This window comes from Gorilla gorilla, chromosome 16, assembly GCF_029281585.2.
Source record: "Gorilla gorilla gorilla isolate KB3781 chromosome 16, NHGRI_mGorGor1-v2.1_pri, whole genome shotgun sequence".
NCBI lineage: Eukaryota > Metazoa > Chordata > Mammalia > Primates > Hominidae > Gorilla > Gorilla gorilla.
The window spans coordinates 96,770,467-96,794,517 of NC_073240.2; the positions used below are offsets into that span (position 1 = coordinate 96,770,467).

Here is a 24,051-nt window from a genome sequence, read left to right on the forward strand (position 1 = left end):
TTAAGAATGACATGGTTTACCAATAATGCCTTCCACTTCCTCTTATCCAGAACAGGAAATGTCCATTTTTTCACACCAATTATACCCTGAGCTCAAGAACAGCCATAATTGCACAGGTGTTTTTACCTCTTCCTAGGACTGAAAAGGTTGAATATATAACAAAGTTTTGTATTTCTATCTCTCAGGGTCCTATGGTAACTAGTAGACCAAATCACCCATGAAAGGGAAATGTATATAGTCTGAAATTTGCCCCCTTCCATACACGAATGAAAACAGGTGACAGCTGATCAACACTGGGCACAACCTCTTATGGCTGTGCGTTACCCATGCACACTCCTCGGCAGCACGGATGCTGTGGATTGGTAACATACGTGCTGTGCAAATGTATCTGCCTGTGGTCTGGAGACAGCCATGAACAGAGCTCTGGAGTCTCAGAGGAAAATTTACAGCATTCAAACCAGTCGCCAGATGAGCTCTTACCACATGTGCAAATGCAGAATGAAGGGACGCTGGAGTCACATTTTGGTGGCACACACCGCCCTAATCTCTCTACTGTTTACACTGAAGTTTTTTATGCAGGTTTGCATCCTTGATTGATTGATTGATTGATTGATTGATTTCTGGAGATGCTTATGATCTTTAATCCATGGAGAAAGAGAGAGAGAGAGAGAGAAACAGGAGAGAAAGAGTGAAACAGAGGGGCTGTCCAGAGACACAGCAGGGGAATTTTTATTGCTTAAAATAGGAAGGTGGTGATTATTTTTATCTTAACTTCACATGGTGCTTGCTTCACCTGGGGCCATCTTACCTGAGTGTTTGAGAGAGAGGGCTGGAGGGATTCTGTCCTCCTGGCACTGCTGCCCCACCAGCCGGAACTTCCTGCTTGCTTTTAACCTTAATGGGTTAACTTCATAAAACGGCAGCTCTTTATTCCAGCCTGAGATTTCCCATCATACTTTAGGACCAGCGAACCGTCCCTTCTTTGATGGCACCTTTTGGCTCCACAATAGAAGCCAATTTGTTAGACTTCTTTACAGGTCAGGGGCTGCGTGAAGATGTGGAGGGCGCAGCAGTGGGCACTGGAAAATGAAGTTGTATTCGCTTGGCAAATTATACGTCTGCTGCACTTTATGGGCCCTGATTTCCTTCCCTCTCCTTTCCCCTCACTCTCTCTGCCCCCTCCCCATTCCCTTGGCTTTCCTTTAAACCGAGGAAGCGTGTATGTGAGATATCGTCACATATCCAGTTAATGTAGGTTAATAGATTGATTCCAGTGACACGGATCATAATGAACAGTAAATTGTTTTATCTCTTAAGTCTTATTTGGTCAGCCAGGAAAACATATGAGGTAATATGGCTTGGACTAAATGGACCGTATCATAGATCTCCTTCTAAAGAATCAGGACAGGGTGACAGCACCTCTTATGATTAATGAAAATAATAATGGTCCTGAAATTGAAATTTTTCTAATTTTTTTTCCGTTCTCCTCTCTTGACTGCCACCAAAAACTTCAGCCAGGAGATGATTTGTGTACAATAACTGGCTCTGACTTCTTCTTCAGCTAAGAATACACATTTAGGGAAAGGGGAAAGGGACGGAGGGAAGCAAAGGAATGAATTGGTTTATAGAATTCAAAACGTGCCACTCAGAGGGCTAGAAGAGCCTTGGTGCCAATTTCTTTTCCATAGAGTTTTACTGGAAAGCCTTCACATAGAGCATGAGAATTTGGGTAAATATCTTTGGCATCAGATATGTTAGAGGTGAGTCAGATTATTCACCTGGATTAAAATCTATTCTGTCTTTAGATGTTTTCTGAAACTACATCTTTACCTCCATTTCTCTTTGGGCAAAAGAGTTTTGTTGTCTTCCATATCTCTATATCAAGGCCTCTGTCTTCTCACTTTCTCAGAGAAAACAAGTGCATTTCTCAATTTCTCATGGAGTGGTACTTTGAAACTCTTTGGGAAGAAAAGGGAAGGAGGGATGTTTTGATTGTTTATCCACAGACACAAAGGCATTACCCCTTTTGAAGGAAAAAATGACACATTATCCTGATACGTTCTGTACCAAGAGACTTGCTCCAGTTGCAGATCATGAGTATCATAATGAAATTTGAGAAGGTTCCTGTTCCTTGGTAAGAGAAAAAATAAGGAGATCCAGTGAAAGGAGTAGGACCTTCAGCTTCCACTTGAATAAGGATCATTACCTTCGAGTCGTTTCTTCCACACTGCAGGTCACATATCATTTGGACAGCAGCCTGAGAAATGTGTTCAGGCTGTTTGAGGTGGAAGTGGCATACAAAATTGAGGCTACCCATCTTTCTCTCAGACTCTGTTCAAATTCTGTTCAAATTGATTTCCTAAGAATTTGTCTTGCACAATCTTAAGTACTTGCTCATAGAAATTCTTCATGGCAATACAATCTATTCTATTGGGTTTTGCCAAAGCAAAATAGACAATCGTGGAATCAGGCAATACCAACAGGTAAAATCTTTCATTGCAAACCTTTGAGGAAATGTTGCTTTGGCAAAACACTTGCTTACCTGTAGAGAATACAAATAAGACAGTGACGTAAATCCTATACAGACAATTATTTAGTGTCTCTTTGAAATCAAGCCTACTTCAAATAACTCCCAAAATTACTTCATTGAAATTTTTACTTTTCTACCAGTTATCATTGCAAGATGTAAAACTAATGTCTCCATTCATTTATAAATAAAAAAGAACAAAAAATTTAAATATATCAAAAAAAGATGTTTTTAGTATATAGTTCAAAAAAGCAGATTGCAAAATAACATATGACATGATTCTCTTTGTGGTTACAAGCTTATGGTTATATATCTTTATATATCTATATATAATTCATATCTGTATACTCATATTTAAATGAGATATACATACTTCTCTTTGTCACATCATGAAAAAATGAATGATCAAACATTTAACTTTTGTCACTTTCTAAGAGATGAAATGTTGGAAGTGGAATGAGAAATTATAAATTTTCTCTGTAATTTTTGGCATATCACTATAAGCAATTATTACTTTTGAAATAAAGTAGAAAATCATCAGACTAGGCTTGATGGCTCATGCCTCTAATCCCAGTGCTTTAGGAGGCCAAGGCGGGAGGATCATTTGAGGCCAGGAGTCTGAGACCAGTCTGCATCACATAGGAGGGCTCCATCTCTACAAAAAAAAAATATATATATATATATACACACACACACATATATATACACATATGTATACATATACATATATATTCACACACACATATATGTGTATGTATGTATATATGTACATATGTGTATATATGTATATATGTGTGTGTGTGTGTGTGTATATATATATGTGTATATATATATATATATGCCAGGCATGGTGGTATACATGACTATAATCCTAACTACTCAGGAGGCTAAGGCAGCAAGATCACTTGAGCCTAGGATTTCCAGGCTGCGGTGAGCTATGATTGCCCCACTATACTCCAGACACAGCGACACCCTGTCCGAAAGAAAAGAAGGAAAGAAAGAAAGAATTGATCTAGAAAAGTGGACAATATTTTTTTAAGAAAAGAGCCTCTTGAACTGTGTTTGAAAAGTGCTTAATTTTTTGAACGCATTTGTTGAATTTTCCTTTCCGGTGTATTTCTTGATATTCAATAAGAGCACACGGTTACAAAATAAATTTGATCTGCCTTTAACAAATGCGCTGACCTGTTATGCATTCCAGTGTGCTGTTTTTATATCTATTATAGCAGTTTATCTGTTTCGTCTGTCTCTATAAATATATTTGGGATATTTATTCCTAATCCTTTTTTAACAAAAAAGTATTTTTTAAAATTTTATTATTTTGTAGACAAAATCTCTACTACTTGAAGTTGGAAAAACCTAAATTGCCTGGGAATACAAAGTATACTTAATAGGAAGTGACTCTTGGACCTAAAATAAATGCTATGAATATTTTGTAGATGGTTTGGAGCTGGAACTAATTCATATTGGTCTGAAGTGCTCACTGTTCAGCCTTTATGAAGCCACAATGAGAGCTACCCTATTTGAGAAACCAAGTTGAAGCCTGGAAACTAAAAGGAAGTTCTTAAGTTAAAGGTTGAAATCTTCAAACTAAAATAAAGTGTCATATATATTCTTAATTTCAAGTAGAGATGATAGAATTGTTTATGATCCATGATGCTTGATTGCATAAAACAGCTTGGAAACCATCTCATCCCAGAAGTCATTGTACAACGTGGTAGAAAATGTCATTAAGTGTCATAACATCCAAGTAGTTTGTTGGAGGGGCAGAATCTATTCATTTTAGTTCATGCTTCTAGACGTCCTCAATATAGCTACCAAATGATCCCAAATATTGTTTATTCAACTGAAATGTTTCTTTCCTTCATTTTTTGTTATCAAATCAAAACATCCATACTGGTTTTTAATTAAGCTCCTACCTGTTAACGTGTACAAATCTTTCTCACTTGGGCTTTCAATCATTTATATGGTGCATACTGAAAAATCTCGAGGATTGATTTTTGAGAAAGTGATAAAGAGGAATTGATAGATACCTTGGATGTCTATTTGAAATTGATATCTTAAATTTGAAAAACCTCAAGGGATTGAACTTTTGCTGCATCCTTGACATCAAATTGTAAAATATTTAACGACCATTGTCTTTTGTTTTGGCATTCCCTGCGGAGTAGTCCAATATTTATTTTTAACCATCCAAGGTGCATAGGTAGAAAAAACAGGAATGAGATTTTATTTATAATGGCATACATTTGTAAACATCCAGAGGATTTGATTTACTAAATTTGTGTGTGTGTAACAGTTAATCAAGTCCTCCGGACATGTGCCTGTGCGTGTGTGTGTGTGTATGCTACTTAAGAGAAAGAGGATAAAATCAATCAATAAAATTATATATATACTAATTATGACTTTGTTAAAAACCAAACACACACATAGAACAGGAATTAGGAAAGACAGTAATCATCCCCAACTGTTAGGATTAAGGATTAGATTTAGGGGTAAGAATTTTTTTCTTTTTAAATACATGTCTGCATCCTACAAATTTTTAACATGCTCATATTACTTGCATGACTATGAAAACAATAATAGTTAATTGTCCCTATGTGTCAGGGACTGGTAGCAATACCTTACATAAACTAACACTTAATTTTCATAACCACTCTTTGAGATAGTATTATTTTTACCTAGATGTAGAAATTAGGAAGCCTAGTGTCACAGAGGTTGAGTAACTTGCTCAAGGTCAGATAGCGATAGCGGGCACATGCTGGAGCCAGGTACATACTGGTATGTGATGGAGCCAGGATTTGAACCAGCTTGCCTGGGTACAAAGCATGCGCTTTCAGTACACTTTCTAAATAAAATAGGTTGTCTGAACGCATTTTTGTGATTATATAGTCATTTAAATGATATTACCAAGGAAGATAACATTAGCTCTGGCAAACCGAAGTGTAAGATAACTAAATCTGAATAAAAACAAACACATCAACATACTTCTGATGTCAAGGTTCAGAATTGTTTAATTTTATATAATTTAATTTTCTTTATCCTAATTGTAGACTTTGCTGACATGTTTGTGATGGGCAATTTTGACCTTCTGGTTTCACGCTCAAAAAGGGCATGCTACTAAAGTCTGGGCTCTTGTAGCTGTGTCTATATGTCATCAAATAAAGTAGTGGTCTTCTCGTTAAAAGATCAATATGGATAGACTAAATATTCCAAATGCCCAAAGGAAACAATTTCTTATTGCATGCCACCGAATTAATTATATAGTTGTTGAATCTTTACTTCAGTTCAAAATGCGCATGGTCATTAAAGAAAACAAATACCTGCTTTACATATGTTTGCTCTTATGAAAAGAGCTTAGTTCAAAGAACAAAAGCTCTAGCCATATAAGAAAGTAACTGCATGAGCCTATTGGCACCTAGTTTTCTCTTGGCAGATTCCCTTCGAACTCTAAAATTCTAAATTTAAATAAGCCCCCCCTTCTAAAATATTTATGTATATATAAAAATATATATGTTCCACTATCTGGAATTTTATACACACACAAACGCACACACACACTCCACTATTTGGAATTCTAAGGAAATAGAATAAGCAGTAGCTGCAGACCATGCTCTCACCTCCTACCTAACCCGAGGTTATGCTCTTGCCTGCTCCTCTGCCCTACCCATGAGGTACCCGGTACCTCCCATGGTGCCTCCTTCTGAGCCCTAGGAGCTTTAGGGTAATTATCAGGGCACGTTCTTAGACCCAGTCTTCTTCTCTGACTACCTGCCCAGAGGATGCAGAAGACCAGGAAACTCAGCCTGTTCTTTTGTCTTTCTGTTGTCCCACACTGCTCAGTTCTTTCTACCCTTGGCTATTTTGTTCTGACCTCTGCTCTACCTGGTATTATTTCTTCTCTATTTTCTTCCAGATCTTGCCCATTTATACTTCTGTCCCCCTTTTCTTTCTGCTCTTGGAGAAAATAAATAAATTTTATTTTTAAAAAAGCTAGTTATGTTTGATTATCATATGTAGTCCTTATCTGTATCTGGGAAAAGGCAAGCTATACATTTTTTAAGTTAAGCTAATCATAATGAAAAATGGCATCAACAACCATTGAAGCTCCTCTTGTGTGTACTAAAAGAGCTCTGGAAAATTTCTATAAAACTTTTGTCCTCCTTCTCTAATTCTACAAATTTTCTTTAAATACCAAAAGCACAAATAACTTCACAGATATCTCTTATTACGTGTGTCTATCGATGTTGCAACAGAATTGCTCAGAATTTCAACCATTTGTAGGTTTTTGTTTTTAGCTAGCCTGGGAGCCTATGTGCATTGAAGCATTTTCTAAGGAATTCTCTGTTCTAGATTTCAAAGATGCTAATATAGTTTTTTAGCATTCCCTAAATTTTCAACAATAAACTCACAGCTTTGCAGATTCTCATTCTGGTTCTTGGAGAGAATGCATGTCTTTACATATTTGCAGATTCATGTGTGAAACTTCAGATTAGCCTTCGGGAGCCTTGTGTTAATGAAAAAAGGGAAATCAATGGGCCTGTGAATCCACGTTTTCCTGGGGTTGATTAAAATCCAAGAAGAAATTAAGACCAAGCTAAACAGAAAAACTACATGGGTGGGAGAAATATTTACCATGTATACACAACTCTCTCTCAAGCACACATAAAATACATTATTTTTTTATTGAAGAAAAAAGATATTAAAAAATCCAGTGACTGATTTTGCTTCTTGAACCAAATCAAATATTTTTTTGTCCGAGCTCTCATAACTGCAGCCTGCAGAGGTCACGGCCTCAACTTTCTCCTTCAGATGGTCTGCGAGTGGAATGTCCTTACCATTAAGGCTCCTTTTGTTTTCCTTGGGAGGGTTTTGCTTACACTGGCAAGCGGCTGAGACGAACCAAGGTTCTCTAGACTCTGTTTATTAGGTTTTTATCTTCTTATCAGAGTCTTCCTTCTTAAATCATGTCAGCATTTTACCACTCTTCAGGGATTCCTGGTGTTTTATTGTCTATGAACTGCTTGGGGGGTGGTCAGGGAGGGAGCTCGCCTAACAAATATAGCATTTATAGAATAGTAGAACCAGAGAGGACGCCACGTTCACTTATTATTCCCACACTCACCCGACGTTTCCTCTCCCCCTGCCGGTGAGGAGCCCCCGGGAAGCCCCTTGCCAGCTCAGCCCACGCTTATTTGTCAACGAAGTGACATGGCTTCTCTGTGGACAACATGCTTTTCAGTTATTTTGAGTGGCTCTTTAAGCCCATATGTACTTGCTTAAGCCATTTTCAATCATCCAAAGAGACCATCGGGTGAGTGGGCGATCGCTTTGAACTTGAGAACATTATTGGGTTTCATTCACAGATGTAATCTGGCATGGGGGTCCATTTCTACACCTGCTTTTCCTACCACATCGGATTCAGACTTTAAAATAGCCTCATGCCAAAGTATCTAAACTTCGTAGTCTTAAGTACAAGGTTCGGAGGGAAGGTGAGAAAAATTGCCTAGCTTTAGCTAAGGCAGGGTTTTTATGGGGCCAGTGGAGGGAGGTGGCCGGAAACCAGGAAGACAAGAGGAATGCTCACTGCTGGGAAAATGAGTCATCTCTTTTCCCTTTCATTGCTACCCACATGACTCATCATAGTATTATGTTTTTAACCATAGGCTGATTATGTCTAGTCACATGTGTTTAAAACAAGTTCTAAAAATAAGGTTAATTAGGAAAAAAACACCTTGTCAGAAAAAAAAAAATCCACATCTTTTCATTGAGGTCATAAAGTGACTTTATTGTTATTAATACATATTGGTTTCAAAATTGGTAAAAACCGTAAGACAATGGCAATAAAACAACTCCTAAAGAGGCATGAGGTTCTAAGGCAGTAGATTATGCTGATATGCGAATTCTTATAGATATAAATTAATTTTATTTATTAGGTTGGTGCAAAAGTAATTGTGGTTTCTGCCATAAGCTCATATAAGATGAGAGTTTGATCTACAAGGGGAGATTATAGTTATTAAAGAGCATTAAACTGCTTTCTAATGTTCATCTATCCTTTCAAAAAATATTTATTGAGTGCTTACCTGTGTGAGGCATTGTTTATCTTGGAATCCCCAGTCTGCAGGGACATGGGAATAACTGTCTGGTGTACACACTGGTCTATGTACTCTTGTCTTAGTGCACTGTCCCGGAGAATATACAATTCTCTTTCTAGTGATGAGTAACTGTTTACTCCTACTCTTTGTTAAGACCTCAGGGTATGTATGTTCAGTATTCCATGGTAAGGAAGTGTGAATTCGATGGAGAATCACGTGGGTTTCTTTTTTATTTTTTTCCCTCTAATGAATCTTGAATGACATTTTTTTTGCTTTAAGAGCATTTTCCCTACTTATTAAAGCAATAAGTTCTTGTGGAAAAGTGCTTAACATAACAGTTTCACGGCCAGCTTTCCCTTCCAGCTGATAACATCGCAGAGAAAGACGAACACAAGACTTGGAAATTTGGGACTAAATGCTAACATGATTTTTTAGATAAAAATGAATAGTAATAAAAGAAGTTTGAAATTTTATCACGAAGACTTAAGTGCATTTTTCAACTGAGTTTCTTCTTAGCTTTTTTTTCCCCCTCAATTCTCTTATCCCTGCAACTCAAATTTGAGGGACTTACCGTCTTCACTAATCCATCACTTGAGCTTCATTTTCATGATTTTCTGTGACTTGAGTACTCCACCTATTTAGGGTTCCCCATGCTGCCTCAGCATCAACATAATTTCACCTTCATAATTGATTGATTGTACCTTTCACAGAGAAAAATATGAATAAAGGCCTGGATTTTACTAGAATGTAAAAGATGATTGCTAATATAATAAAACACTTGGTAGGACTACTGCTCTCATGATGTTTAACCTTCCAAGGCTTTCTAAACTTAGTAAAATTATATTAGTCATCTCCTTGTTGTTACTATTATAATGATTTCTTAAAGATACGATGGTTGGCTCAGGGTTATTCATTTTTTCGTCATTCATTCAGCTAGCATTTATTTATTAGCTGCTGTCTTCCAGACTTAGTGTCAGGTATTAAAAGGAAGAAGAACTAAACGTAATACTTATTTTTGTTATGAGCTCCTTCTTGAGTTTCTTAAAGTTTGATTAGCATGTAAAGAAATATTTACAATACAGTAGATAAGAGCTGTATGGCATCACAACGGGGAGAGTCATGGATATTTCAAAGACCCAGTCAAGTGGAAAGTTAGGTCCCAAAGAAAAAGTAGGAATTTAGGGGAGGAGTTCATATTTCAGGCAGAGAAGTGTTAGGCTTGGGCATAAGGAAAAGAATGTGCAGGAAGTGCCCTGGGGAAGGCACAATTTCCCAGTAGCTGGCAGGTGTTGGAGGAAGTGATTGAGGGGATATTAAGGGTTAGGATACCGTTTAGTAATGAAGGTCCCCTGTGCCCTGCAAGGAGATTTGTGAGGTTCACCCCATCCCTCTGCATCCACCCCAGTGAAATTACTTTTCGGACTCTATGTGGTCAATTAGCCTTATTAATTACAAACATTTTACTACTTTTTGAGTTTAGCCAGGCACATGATCATATCCATTTTATCTGTTACTATTTTGTTAAGCCATTGCTTTTTATCTAGGTTATAAGAATAAGACAGTGAAAACTGCCCTTCTATAATACAACCAAGTGCAGCAGTCCCCGTTTATCCACAATTTTGTTTTCCGTAGTTTCACTTATCTGTGGTCAATGGGGGTCTGAAAATAGGACGTCACTACCTGTGTGCTTTGGGGCCATTATTAAGTCAAAGAAAGGTTAATTGAACACAAGCACGGCAACAACAGGACAGTCAATCTGATAACGGAGATGGCTACTAAGTGAGTCATGGGCAGAGAGTGCAGACAGCCGGGATCTGCTTCTCCAAGAAATGATTCATGTCCCACGTGCGACGGAGCAAGATGGCCCAAGATTTCATCACACTACTCAGAATGTGGCACAATTTAGAATTTATGAATTGTTTATTTCTGAAATTGCTCATTTACGTCACAATGCCTATAACTATGCATCCCTTTATCTCATGACATAGACATTTTATCATTTCACATCATCATAAAGAAAAGGGTGAGTACAGTACAGCAAGATATTTTGAGAAAGAGAGAGAGACCACATCCATATACCTTTTATTACGTCATATTATTGTCATTGTTCTATTTTACTATTATTGCTGTTAATTTCTTATTGTGCCTAATTTATAAATCACACTTTATTATAGGTATGCATGTATAGGAAAAAATATAGTGTATATAGGGATAGTGTATATATGTAGATAGTGTGTAACTATCTATAGTTACAGGCATCCACTGAGAGTCTTGGAATTTATATGTATCTCTATATTATAGATACATAGATATATATAGATATACATATATAGATATATGTATAACTTTATATTAAATAAAGAATATAATATATAACATTATGTATTTATTATGTTATGTACATAATATATAATGTTCTATTATGTATTATATACATTATATATAATGTATATAATATAAAATATATAACTCATATCACCACAAAATGAAGTGTGTTTAAGGTTTTCCAGCCTATGATAATAGTACTTGTCCCAATTAAAAATAAGATTTAATATTTTAGCTGGCATAAAAGTAAACTTGAAGACAGAGGCAAATTTAAGACTCACAAAACAATGCAGAATGCAGAGCACTGAGGAGATGGAACTCGATGAAAAAAGCTTCAGGTGTGATCATCCAGATTCTAATCTGGATACTAAAATATCGGGTAGATTTCACCCATGCCTGAAAGTCACAGAAATGCTCCAATGACATGAAATTTTTCATATGCGCTGCAAATGTGGCTAACCAAAGTATTATGATTCTATGTGAGAATAAAAAAAATTAAATGTATAGACAACTAGAATTATTTTTAGATTATAGGACAAAGAGTCAACTGTTCTTGTAGATACTAAATTCAAGGGAAACTTAAGCTTATTTCGTTTCTCAAGGTGAACAACTTAGAAATCTTCTAAGCTGCAACTCTCTGTCTCTCTCATATATATATATATATATGAATATATATGTGTGAATATGTATAAACCAATAAGCATTGACACACTGTCAAATGTACTTTTGTGACTTTTCTCTTAAAATCCTCAAACAACCATATCTTTCTCTATTTCCTGCACAGGTGATTTTGCAAACTTGGTTAAATGACTTCTCAAAAATACAATCTATTTGGAGAAAAAACTTTATGAAAAGGCAAATGTAGCAGCTAGTTCATTGCATCAGATCTACTGCAGTTCAAATGAAAATGTGAAGAAATTCCTGGTGAAGAATCATGTCAAAAGTTTACATTTGAACTAGTTTCCAAGAGATCATATGCTTTAACTCCAAGTTAAATGATGTATGGGCCATATCTCATCTTTTTCCTCCTCCCCTATTTCAACCTTTTCCCCAGTAATACCACATCTCCCATACTCACTCCTTCACACAAACACATAACACACACATACCGCCACTTCACATTCCTTCTCTCACACACATCACTCCACACACACACATACACCAGCACACACACATTCCATTCATTCACAATCATATATACACAAATAGACAAACACTACTCCACACTCACATACACATACACAGACACACACCCACACCATGCTTTCAGACGTGCAAACACAAACACACACCTTTTGGACCTACTATTTATTATATTATGCATCCCTGTAGGATTATGGCTTGGCTATCACAAGTGTTTAGAGTTTTATTTTATTTTTATTTTTATTTTTATTTTTTATTTATTTAGAGACAGAGTCTCACTCTGTCACCTAGGCTGAAGTACAGTTGTGTGATCATCGCTCACTGCAGCTTGAAACTCCTGGGCTCAAGCAATCCTCTTGACTCAGCCTACCAAGTAGCTGGGACTACAACACCCAGCTAACAGTGTTTGGAACTGAAAGTGTGCAGAGCAGAGAATCATGAGACAAAAAGAGAAAAGTTAAAGAATAAAATGATTGACAATAGGTGCCCATCAAATTCTCATTCCTTCCTCCATGCTTGACAATTTGACATAGGCCTGCAAAGATTGGTTCTTACTTAAGAGTATATCAGAGAGATTCATGTCAAAGGCCCCCTTACCCCAACCTTGAGATTAAAGAAAATGCTATCTGCTGATGAAAGAAGACACATGAAGTATGGATCATGTAGAAACCAGTTTAATTTCAGCCTCTTCACAAAATAGTAGATTGGAATTTTCCTAGGAAGAGTTTGTATTTGTTTTGTTTTATTACATTTTGTTTTCTAATTATAGACTTAAAAAACAAAACTTAGAGACTAAAGGAGATAGATGGCTAGCATGAATGTAAACTAACAACTACTTTTTATATAGAGCAAATGGACAACATATATCAGAAGCCTTTATAATATAAAGCCCATTAATTTAGTAATTCAGATATTTAAAATGCAGACCAAGGAAATTATCCTAAGTAAAGAAATAAAGTTTTGTGTCTGATGCCCTCATAGTGATCAATATTATGTTGCTTACAGTGGCAAAAACTTGGATATAAGAAAATATCAACAACAGGGAAATGATTAGTAAATAATGAAGCATCCTCATAGTGGAACAAAAAATAGCCATTAAATTCTGTCAGATTTTTTCTAGTAACAAAGAAAATGCATATAATAAAGTTCAAAGTGTATGGCCAAATTTAAAATCCTGTATACAGACTGATCTCAATGATGAGACAAAGGCAAAATAAATAAATATATAAAAAATAAAAGATTGAAACCAAAACACCAGTGGAAGTCATCTGTAGGCAATATGATTGTGGATGTTTTCTTTTGTACTTTTAAGTACTTCCCAAATTTTACACAATAAAAGTGAAATTTTTATAATAAAAATGAATTAAATAAACTGTATTCTAGAAACACAATGGGATTGATTAGCTCTATTTATTCAGCTACATTGGTTTCCATTTTCCCAGTGGTTTTATTATTTAAATTACATTATGAATAGTGTGAAACGCTTAGAGACAACACGCATGCTCTTGATATGCTGGAAACATATTTCCTAGAAAAGCCGAGATGTTAGGAGAAAGTACATCAAATGCAACTTCAAACTTGTAAAATCTAGCTTAATACCAGTTTCTCATAGCTGGCAGATAGTTCCTAGAAAATGTGGGATGTTTCTATTATTGTTTGCAAGTTTTGAATATTCTGAAATATTACCAAAGTTATACCAAAAATTCTAACAGTAGAAACAATTACATTTATTTTTGTATCAAATGCAAAGTATGCATATGGAATGGATTAATCATTAATCACTTCTTCATTTACAAATCACTAGAGCTAATAAAATTATTTGTAAATCACTAAGACTAATAAAATTATTTTCTTTTTAGGATGAGGGAGACAAATATTAATTAAGGGCTTACTGTTCCAGAATGTGTTAGAGGCGCTTTAAATTCAGAGGTTACAACCCAGAGGTAAAGAGCTCATCACCTGTCAATTACACAAAGCTGGGTTTAGTTCTCAGCTCCAGTACTCAGTGTGATCCTGGGCAAGTAATGTATCAGGTGCCGAATTCCTTATTTACAAAACTGGTATGACAATGGCAGTGATTTCATTTGAGCCAAAGACAGAAGAAGCCATTTGTGCAAAGCCTCCCCAGAAACACAGCCTAGGGCCCATTCCTGTGAGTCATCCAGGGAGGCTAGAGGTTAGGGTACAGGTGGAAACAGAAGAGGCAGCAGGTGACGTTAGGCAGGAGGGCACCGGATTGAATGCCACTAGGTTTCGATTTTATCCTGAGGGCACTAGGGCACCATTGACTGGATGAAGTGAGAGGGATATGCTTTGTAAGCATTTCTGGAATTATAGTGCGGGGTGCTGAAAACTACTCTGCTTAAATGGCCAAGAACACATGTATCTTTGTTGTAGGTCACAATTGTATAGCATGACATGTTATAAGAGGTACAGAAACTCTTTAGGGCAGCTTTTTGATCTCCTGGGTACTGGGGAAATAAGGAAGGGTCCTATCCCTGGCTTCATGTTTTCCTGTGGATGGAGGGCCCGTGGCAAAGCTATCTAGTCCTTTCCTTCACTCCCTCCTCCCCAGGGGTGGAGCTGACTTACCTGATGAATGATGAGCCTGGCAGGAGGAACCAAGCCTACCTGGCTCAGCTGCTTCCTGGTCAACCACTCCTGAAAAGGACTTACATTCTCTTGACCTTGCAGTTGACTTAGCAGAGAAGGCCTCGTCCTGACCAGGAAATCCCTGGTTTCCAGTGCTGTCTGTCACAGAGTGGTGAGTTGAATTCAGAGAAGAACCTCTTCGCTACCAGACCTAAGGCAACCTTCTCCCACCCAACCTGAATAAAGGTAATATTTTGATCTCCAGCTATGCAATTCCTGTCTTTCTAAGTTAGCTCAGAATTAGCCCTCCACAAAGCCCCACAATGGTTCTAAGAGCAAACTCTGTATCAGGAACTTCGGTTTTGAAGGTGCTTAGCACAGAATGAATATTTTCCACCAGTAGAGTAGAGCAGCTTTTTTGTTTGTTTTGTTTTAAGACGGAGTCTCCCTCTGTCACCCAGGCTAGAGTGCAATGGCACGATCTCGGTTCACTTCAAACTCCACCTGTCAGATTCAAGCGATTCTCCTGCCTCAGCCTCCTGAGTAGCTGGGATTACAGGCACCCACCATCATGCCTGGCTAATTTTTGCATTTTTATAGAGACGGGGTTTCACCATGTTGGCCAGGCTGGTCTTGAACTCCTGATCTCAGGTGTTCTGCCCACCTTGGTCTCCCAAAACACTGAGATTACAGGCATGAGCCACCACACCTGGCTGAGAACAGCTTTATAATACTTGTTAGAGAGAACATAACAGCTGCCTTATATGCTAGACATATTACAGTATGGTCATATAATTCTCTTTCAAGAGATGAGATAGGATTTATTTTCCATCTAAATCCATGTAACGATGAGCTGTGAGAGCAGACGGTCCTTCTGAATATATGAAAATACCACTGGGCAGAACTGTCTTGTTCTTGCATGCTATTAAAATCCTGTCAATTTGCAACAACAGGATGGCTAAAACACCCCTGATGTCATCGGACATTATGCTAGCATCAGCCAAGGAATCGCGGTCAATTTTGTTCATAATGACCATAGTGTGTTCACTGCTCTAGAAAGATATGTTAGGGCTGATGGAATTTTCACTAATATAATTATGATGTTTGCTATGCATTAATTCCCAGTGGATGAACAAAAGATCAAGTTGTTTTGCCAAATGCATAATCGACAATGAAAAAGTAACCACTGTTTTGCAACTGGTACCAAAGTTGATTCAGCAAAGCATGACCTTAGTTCTTGTTTTTTTTTTATCTTATTATCCGGCATTTCACCCGTGGAGAAACACTGTGGACATTTTACAAAGTTAGGCTGCAATGAGCATAATAAGGAATTTGGGGTGTCGTTTAGAGAATTGGGAATCACTCAAGGGAGTTTGTTCTGTAGAATTAGTTTAGTAGCATTGTAGGAATAAATGGACTGAACAAATCACTTCTAAAACAGGATACTTATACCAAATTTCCAAACTATTTTAAGTTGTCACATTGAATTTCTATGCTAAACAGCAAACAACTAAACCTACCAGTAAGATTTCAGTGACTGAGGAATGTGCGTTTTCCAATTCTCTAACCTGACACTGGAGATTCCTTCTCTTTCCACATTAACAGGTTTTATATTTCTAAGTGACGTGATGAAGCCCATTAAATTGTCATTATGCTCCTGGCTTCAATCCACCAAATTTGGGGAGAACAAATTATATTCTTTATTTTATCAGTCTTGCTTAGGGATTACTTAAAAAATCAACTGGTCCTCTATCTAGAATAACAACAATACACACACACATAAAAAGGCACATTTTTAAAGAAACGACCAGAAAAGTTACCTTTTTTCCAAACCTTCATCAGTTCTTTAATTTTGCCATTACAAGGCTATGACATTTCACAATAAAAACAGTCTTAAACAGTTGCAAAGAATTCGGACACCTACAATAGCATAACACCGTGTTTCAGTAATTTAGCAAGGGCATGATTAATTCAGTAGTGGCACTACCAAAAAAAGAGCAACAATTACTCTTTTATTGCAAATACAAATGATTGTCTATCATCCTTATTAATTATTGTTATTACATTATAATAAGAATATTTGATGGATTCTGGATGGTTAGGCGGTGAGCTGTGTTCTTTCCCTCATTCAAATACAGCTGCTTTCTTTCTTCCACAGAGCTTGTCTCTACACAATGTTTTTGCTATACCTCTTTTGCAATGAATGAATTTGCTTAAAGGTAGAAAATATTTCTTTACTACACATAAGGTCTGCAGATTTTGGACAGAGTCATGTTGCACTCGTTATATTTCTTCAAAGTTACCACCACTCTTACTTATAATTGTGTATATTGTGTTCCCTCACCCTAAAACACTCTTCCCTCTCTCCTCTGTCTAGTCTCTTTCTGTCTAGATAACTCCTATCTCATCTGCAGGCATTAGCTCAGACATCACCTTCCTTCCTTCTACTCACTGTGTTAATTTGCTCTCATAGGCAGTCTCACAGCATCACTTGTGAAACTTACACAGCAATTGTTGAGTCGTTACCCTCTTCGGGAGGAGAAAGCCATTATCATAGTTATCTTAGCATATGTATTGGGTCCTCTCAGCTTCACCTATGTTCAGAATCTTTGGCTACATATCTCAGCTAACACTGGAGAGACCATTTGTGGGAGGACTCTTCCGGGCATTGCAGAGGCGCAGGCTCACTTCATACCTGTCCTTCACCAAGTCTTCATTACTGAGGCTGATACATATCCAAAAATGCAGGAGAATTAGCACTCTGTGTGGCCAACTTTTGTCCAATGGAAGACCTGAGCCAATGGATAAAGTCTTCTTTCCTCCTCTAGATGTGACTATTCTGAGGCACAGCCATTTAAGTGATTTCTTGGAAAGCAGTTATGCAAGATCAGTTATAATAGCTAGCTCCACAAGAAACCCTAATGTGGGTTCTTCTTCTTTTCTCCTCTGTTCTCTTTTTCTCTCACTTTTGCTTTCTTAGGATTGTACTTCATAACAAAGGGAGCACATTAAGTCATTGTCTGAGGCTCTGTCTCCTGGGGAACCCAGGTTATGACAGGCAGTAACTAGGATATAGTAGTTGTTTAATAAAGGGTTGTTAACTAAATTAATAAATACTTCTAGAATCAAAACTACTTTTTAAATATTTATTGATAGTTCAAAATCTCATACTTTCCTTAAGAAACCCAAAGGGTTTGAGGTGCAATTTGTCATAACACTTGGATATCAAACATATGATACAGAGTAGGTTACTGCCAAGAAAAGACACTGGGAGACACAAGTGGTTTTAGTCACTTGCTTACCCACTAACACCATTAACTTGCTCATGTCAGCTAAATATTTTGAGATATGGTATCCTTACCTATAAAGTGAGAAACCAGATGAAATTTGCCTTTCTCAGCCTAAACTATACTGTGTCCTTACAAACTAGATCCATTACCAAAATTCCAAGTCTGGGGTGAGAATGTGAGAAAAACAGAATACAAATGACTGAGATGTAAATTTCTAAGGGGACTAGTCAGAGGGGAGAATAGTCACAGAGAAGTACAGTTTGCCTCACTAATCTGTGGATCTTTGCCTGGAAATATCAGACAGGATAATGACACCCATTCCTTTCAGATTCAAAATTCCACAAATTGTTGGAATACTGGCAGACAGCAAAGATGTTGTGGGTTCAGTTCCAGACCACCGCCATAAAGTGAATATTGCAATAAAGCAAATCACACAAATTCTTTGGTGCATATAAATGTTTTGCATATAAAGGTTATGTTTATACTGTACTGTAATCTAGTAAATGTACAGTAGCATTATGTTTAGAAAACAATGTGCACACCTGAATTAAAAATCCTTTGTTGCTAAAAAATGCTAACAATTATCTAAGCCTTCAGCAAGTCATAATCTTTTTGCTAGTAGAGAGTCTTTCCTTCACGTTGATGGCTGCTGACTGATCAGGGTGTAGTGGCTGAAGGTTGGGTGGTTGTGGCAATTTCTTAAAATAAGACAACAATAAAGTTTGCTACATTGATTGACTCTGCCTTTCATAAAAGATGACTCTGTAGCATGTGACACTGTTTCACAGCATTTTACCCAAAGTAGAATTTCTTTCAAAATTAGAGTCAATCCTCTCAAATCCTGCCACTGCTTTATCAACTACATTTGTGTAATATTCTATATCTTCTTTTTTTATTTCAAAAATGTTCATAGCATCTTCACCATGAGCAAACCCATCTCAAGAGACCACATTTTTTCCTCATTCATAGGAAGCAACATCTTATCCCTTTATGTTTTATTATGAGATTGCAGCAATTCAATCGCATCTTCATGCTCCACTTCTAATTTTAGTGCTCTTCCTATTACCACCACATCTGCAGTTACTTTTCCCACTGACGTCTTGAACTCATCAACATCATCTGTGAGGGTTGGAATCAACTTTTTGCAAACTTCTGTTAATGTTGATATTTTGACCTCTCCCCATGAATCAGTAATGTTTTTGATGGCATCTAGAATTGGTAATCCATTTCAGAAGATTTTCAATGTACTTTGCCCAGATCCATCAGAGAAATCACAATGTATGACAGCAACAGCCTTACAAAACGTAATTCTTAAATAAGAAGACTTGAAAGTCAGAAATAGTCCATGATCCACAAGCTGCAGAATGGACATTGTGTTAGCAGGCCGGAAAACATCAATTTCCTTGAACATCTCCATCAGAGCTCTTGGGTAACAAGGTATATTGTCAATGAGGAGTAACATTTTTAAAGGAATCTTTTCTTTCGAACAGTAGGTTTCAACAGGGGGCTTGAAATACTCACTAAACCATGTTGTAAACAGATGTGCTATCATCCAGAGTTTGTTGTTTCATTTATAAGAGCACTATAAGCAGAGTAGATTTAGCATAATTCTTTAGGGCCCTAGGATTTGGGGAATGGTAAATAAGCATTGGCTTCAACTTAAAGTCACCAGCAGCACTAGACCCTAACAAGAGAGTCAGCCTGTCTTTTGAAGCTTTAAATCCGGGCATTGGCATCTCCTCTCTAACTATGTAAGTCCTGGAAGGCATCTTCTTCCAATAAAAGGCTGTTTTATTTACATTGAAAATCTGTTGTTTGGTGTTTAGCCACCTTCATCAATGATCTTATCACTTCATTGATCAATGATCAATGAAGAGTTTAACCACCTTCATCAATGATCATAGTTAGATCTTCTAAATAACTTGTTGCAACTCCTGTATCAGCACTTGCTGCTTCACCTTGCACTTTTATGGTACGAAGACAGTACCTTTCCTTAAACCTCATGGACCAATCTCTGCTAGCCTCAAACTTTTCTTTTGCAGTTTCCTTACGTCTCTCAGACTTCATAGAATTAAAGAGAGTTAGGGTTTTGCTCTGGATTAGGCTTTGGCTAAGGAGGATGTTATGGCAGGTTTGATCTTCTATCCAGACCATTCAAACTTTCACCATATCAGCAATAAAGATGTTTCACTTTCTTATCATTCATGTGTTCACTGGAGTAGCACTTTTCATTTCCTACATAGACTTTTCCTTTGCATTCACAACTTGGCTGTTTGGTGCAAGAAGCCTAGATTTTGCCCTATCTTGACTTTTGACATGCCTTCTTCACTAAGCTTAATCATTTCTATCTTTTAGTTGAAAGTGATAGATGTGGGAATCTTCTTTTATTTGAACGCTTAGAAGCCATTGTAGAGTTATTAGTTGGCCTAATTTCAGTATTAGTGTATCTCAAGGAATAGGCAGGCCTAAGGAGAAGAAGAAACATGGGAGAACAACCAGTGGATGGATCAGCCAGAACACACAAAACATTTATCAGTTAAGTTCATCTTCTTACATGGGAGCAGTTCTTGGTGCCCCCAAATAATTACAATAGTGCCATTAAAAGTCACTGATCGCAGATCACCACACTAGACATAATAATAAAAATGGTTTGAAATACTGTGAGAATTCACAAAATGTGACATGGAGCCACAAAAAGCATATGGTTTTGGAAAGATGGCACCAACAGACATGCTCAATGCAGAGTTGCCACAAACTTTCAATTTGTAAAAACTGCACTGCCTGTGAAGCACAATAAAGCAAAGCAAAGTTAAGTGAGGCTTGCCTGTACTTCAAAAAATATCCTATCTAATTGGAAAGAGTGAATTTACATAAGTAAAATAATTTTAAATTGTTTTATTAATAAGTGCAGAAAGAAAATATTCAAAAGTGAAGAGAATGCAAGCCAAAGAAGACTAATAAGTCACAAAGCCTTTTTCAAATGTTTAGCATATTACAAACACACACACACACACACACACACACACACACACACAGAGGCATTCTTATAAGAGTAGGCATTCTTACCAAGTCTTTGTAAATGATAAATCAGCTCTTGTTTACAGTTCAAATCGATATTGGGCCAATGCCTCAATAAAGGATGAAGGATGTGCTTAGGCTGTTCTACTAAATCTCCATTTTAGATCATTGTAACTTCTTATTCTCTTTTACACCCACTTTAAGTGATCATAGATTGATTAAATACCCTAGGCAAAAATTAGAGTCAAGTTATTTGAAGGCAAAAGGAAGACTCATATATTAGTATTAGTAGAAAAAGAATTCATGTCAGATGGCAGCTGAGCATAGGCTAAAGCCTCCCCACTCCTACTTCAAACAATAGAAAGGCTAAATAAAATATTTTAACATATAACATTAAAAACCATGACAGAGCTGAACCCTAAGGATGGGAAATCTTCAGAGGCTAGAAACAGAAAGAAAACCTGTTGGTGGGGAGTACATAAACCAGCAAAGCCTACAGTGAGGAAATGGGGTATTTTTAGTCTGGCTGTAGGACATGAGGCTGGAGTTCCAATATCCAGGCAGGGAAAACTAGATTTGAGGTTTTAGGCTTCAAGCATATAAGGAGTCTAAAACTGGGTTTTCTGCAGGCAGTTAGAGCTGGTCCTACAACACAGGTTCATAATCTGTGATGAAGAACTTCAATATTCCTACCTTCCAGTTAGAGGTTTAGCCCAGATGTATGCCATACATACATGACTGTAGTAGAAAAAGACTCACTAAAATGAGATTGGGACATTTCATCTGCACTGCAGGAGGACTGATATTTTGAATTTAAAGACTCTAATTTAAAACTAGATTAGAGATGATATGTTTTGGGATGGGGCAGAGATATTCTCAAAGCTGCATTATAGAGAGCACCTGCAATTCTACATAAGATAACTAACGGATGATAAGCTCACCTATCAAGAATTATAAAATTTGAGGAGATGCAATGCCTTTTTTTTTTTTTTTTTTTTCTTGAGACGGAGTCTCGCTCTGTGGCCCAGGCGGGAGTGCAGTGGCGCAATCTCGGTTCACTGCAAGCTCCGCCTCCCGGTTTCACCCCATTCTCCTGCCTCAGCCTCCTGAGTAGCTGGGACTATAGGCGCCCACCATCACGCCGATGCAATGCCTTTTAAAATAATATGCATACATCCCAAATGGGTGTATGAGTTACTCACTCAGAGTAACTCAAGAAAGGGAAACAGCAATCATAAAGGTTTCACTCAAGTTAAAAAATGAAAGATGAAACACATCTTTTTTTTTTTACTTGTGTCAAAGATACAATAGAAGGGCTAATACCCACAAAACAAGAACAAGGTATTATAAAACAAAATCTGATATATTAAAAAATTAAGTAAAATTCTGAAAAAAATCTACTCATTAAAATAAAAAATACTCAAAAGATGGTTGGAACAGTAGATTAGACACCATAGAAAATAAAATTAGAGAACTGGAAGACAGAAAAAATTACAGAGACATAAAGTGATAGAAATTATGGATAAAGGACTAAGAGCTTTGGAGGATAGAAACAGCAGCTCTAATATACACGTGAGGGAAGTCTCACAAGTAGAAACTAAAGAGACTTGTGGAAAGTCAATATTCTAAGAGACAAAGGATGAGAAATTTTCAGAGAAAAGAAATAAGTAGTCAAAAGTTATATCAAGTACTAATTAGGATGCATGTAATTAAGTCAGCACCTAGGTATTGCTATCACAACACCTCAAGGATAAAGAAAAAGAAAGATTGCCTATAAAAGCATGACAATTAGATCAACCACAGACTTTAGACACATCCTCGGGTGTTACTGTGGGTTCAAGTTATTAAGCATCAGATTGAAAAACATAGGAACACAGCTTTATGCAAATCCCTACCTTAGGATTAGAAACCCTGTGGCCTGGTTACCATTCACTCCTTAATTGGGATCAGAAATTCCCAGTGAGAGTTTGGGGGTCATGAATCCTATAGCTTGGTAGTTTCCTAGACTATCCCCTTGATGAGCCTCCTGCCAGGTCACACCCTCATGTCCCCTGATCCTTTTTGACTGCATCTTGCTGGTCTAGTGTCTTCTTCCATCTACATCTTCAAATGGCTCTAGGCTCTTCACTGGGCTTTTTCTCAGGCCTGGGCCACAGATGAATGAAGTGAATCTTTGGTATTTCAGAGCAACTACTGGTTTTAAAATCAATTCCAAAGAGTGTGCATCCCCTTCCCATCATCACTGACCAAAAAAAATGGTATTTAACACTACGTGAACAAGAGAGTTTTTTATTCACAGATTGGGCTTCATGGTGCATGCAGAGTTCAGAGTTCGGTGTCTCAGATACTCATTATAGAAAGGACTAAACACACATACACAGAGAGAGAGAGAAAAAATACATGTAGTTAAAATTCATTCTAAAGAAAAAAAAATTCATTCTAAAGAACCTCGGTATAAGAATGTAAGAATGAATGTTAATTATGGATTTTTCTGTTGAATGTAGCAATAGATTTCATCAGCCAGCGAAGGCAATCTACGGGTTATATCTAAACACAGTTGACCCTTGAACAACAAAAGGTTAGGGTTGCCAACATCCTGTGGAGTTGAAAATCCTCATATAACTTTTGACTCCCCAAAGACTTAACTACTAATAACATAAATGGTCAATGAACACATATTTTCTATGTTATGTGTATTATGTACTGTATTCTTACAATAAAGTAAGCTAGAGAAAAAATGTTATTAAGAAAATCATAAGGAAGAGAAAATATATTTACTATTTAGTTAGTGGAAGTGGGTCATCAAAAAGGTCTTCATAATTTTTGTCTTCAGGTTGAGTAAGCTGAGAAAAAGGAGGAAGAGGAAAAGTTGGTTTTCCTATCTCAGGCATGGCAGAGTTGGACAAAAATTTGTATATAAGTGAACCCTCACAAGTCCAACCTGTGTTGTTTAAGTAGCAACTCTATGTACAATATCTAAGTATCTCTATTTGTGTAACTAATGGATAATTTTGCAATTGTTTTTTATAATTATTATCTAATACCTCCTAAATGGAATCAGAAG

At 37.0% G+C, this 24,051-nt stretch overlaps 1 long non-coding RNA gene across 2 annotated transcripts in view; it reads left to right on the plus strand.

Moving 5' to 3' along the window:
- The first annotated feature begins 11,815 nt into the window (after positions 1 to 11,815).
- LOC109023454 (uncharacterized) overlaps positions 11,816 to 24,051 on the plus strand; it is a 54,192-nt gene continuing 41,956 nt past the window's right edge. For both annotated transcript variants that reach the window (XR_002002829.4, XR_008671770.2), the window contains exons 1-2: positions 11,816 to 11,944; positions 14,782 to 14,925. This is a non-coding gene — a long non-coding RNA (uncharacterized lncRNA). The remainder of the gene's footprint in view (positions 11,945 to 14,781; positions 14,926 to 24,051) is intronic.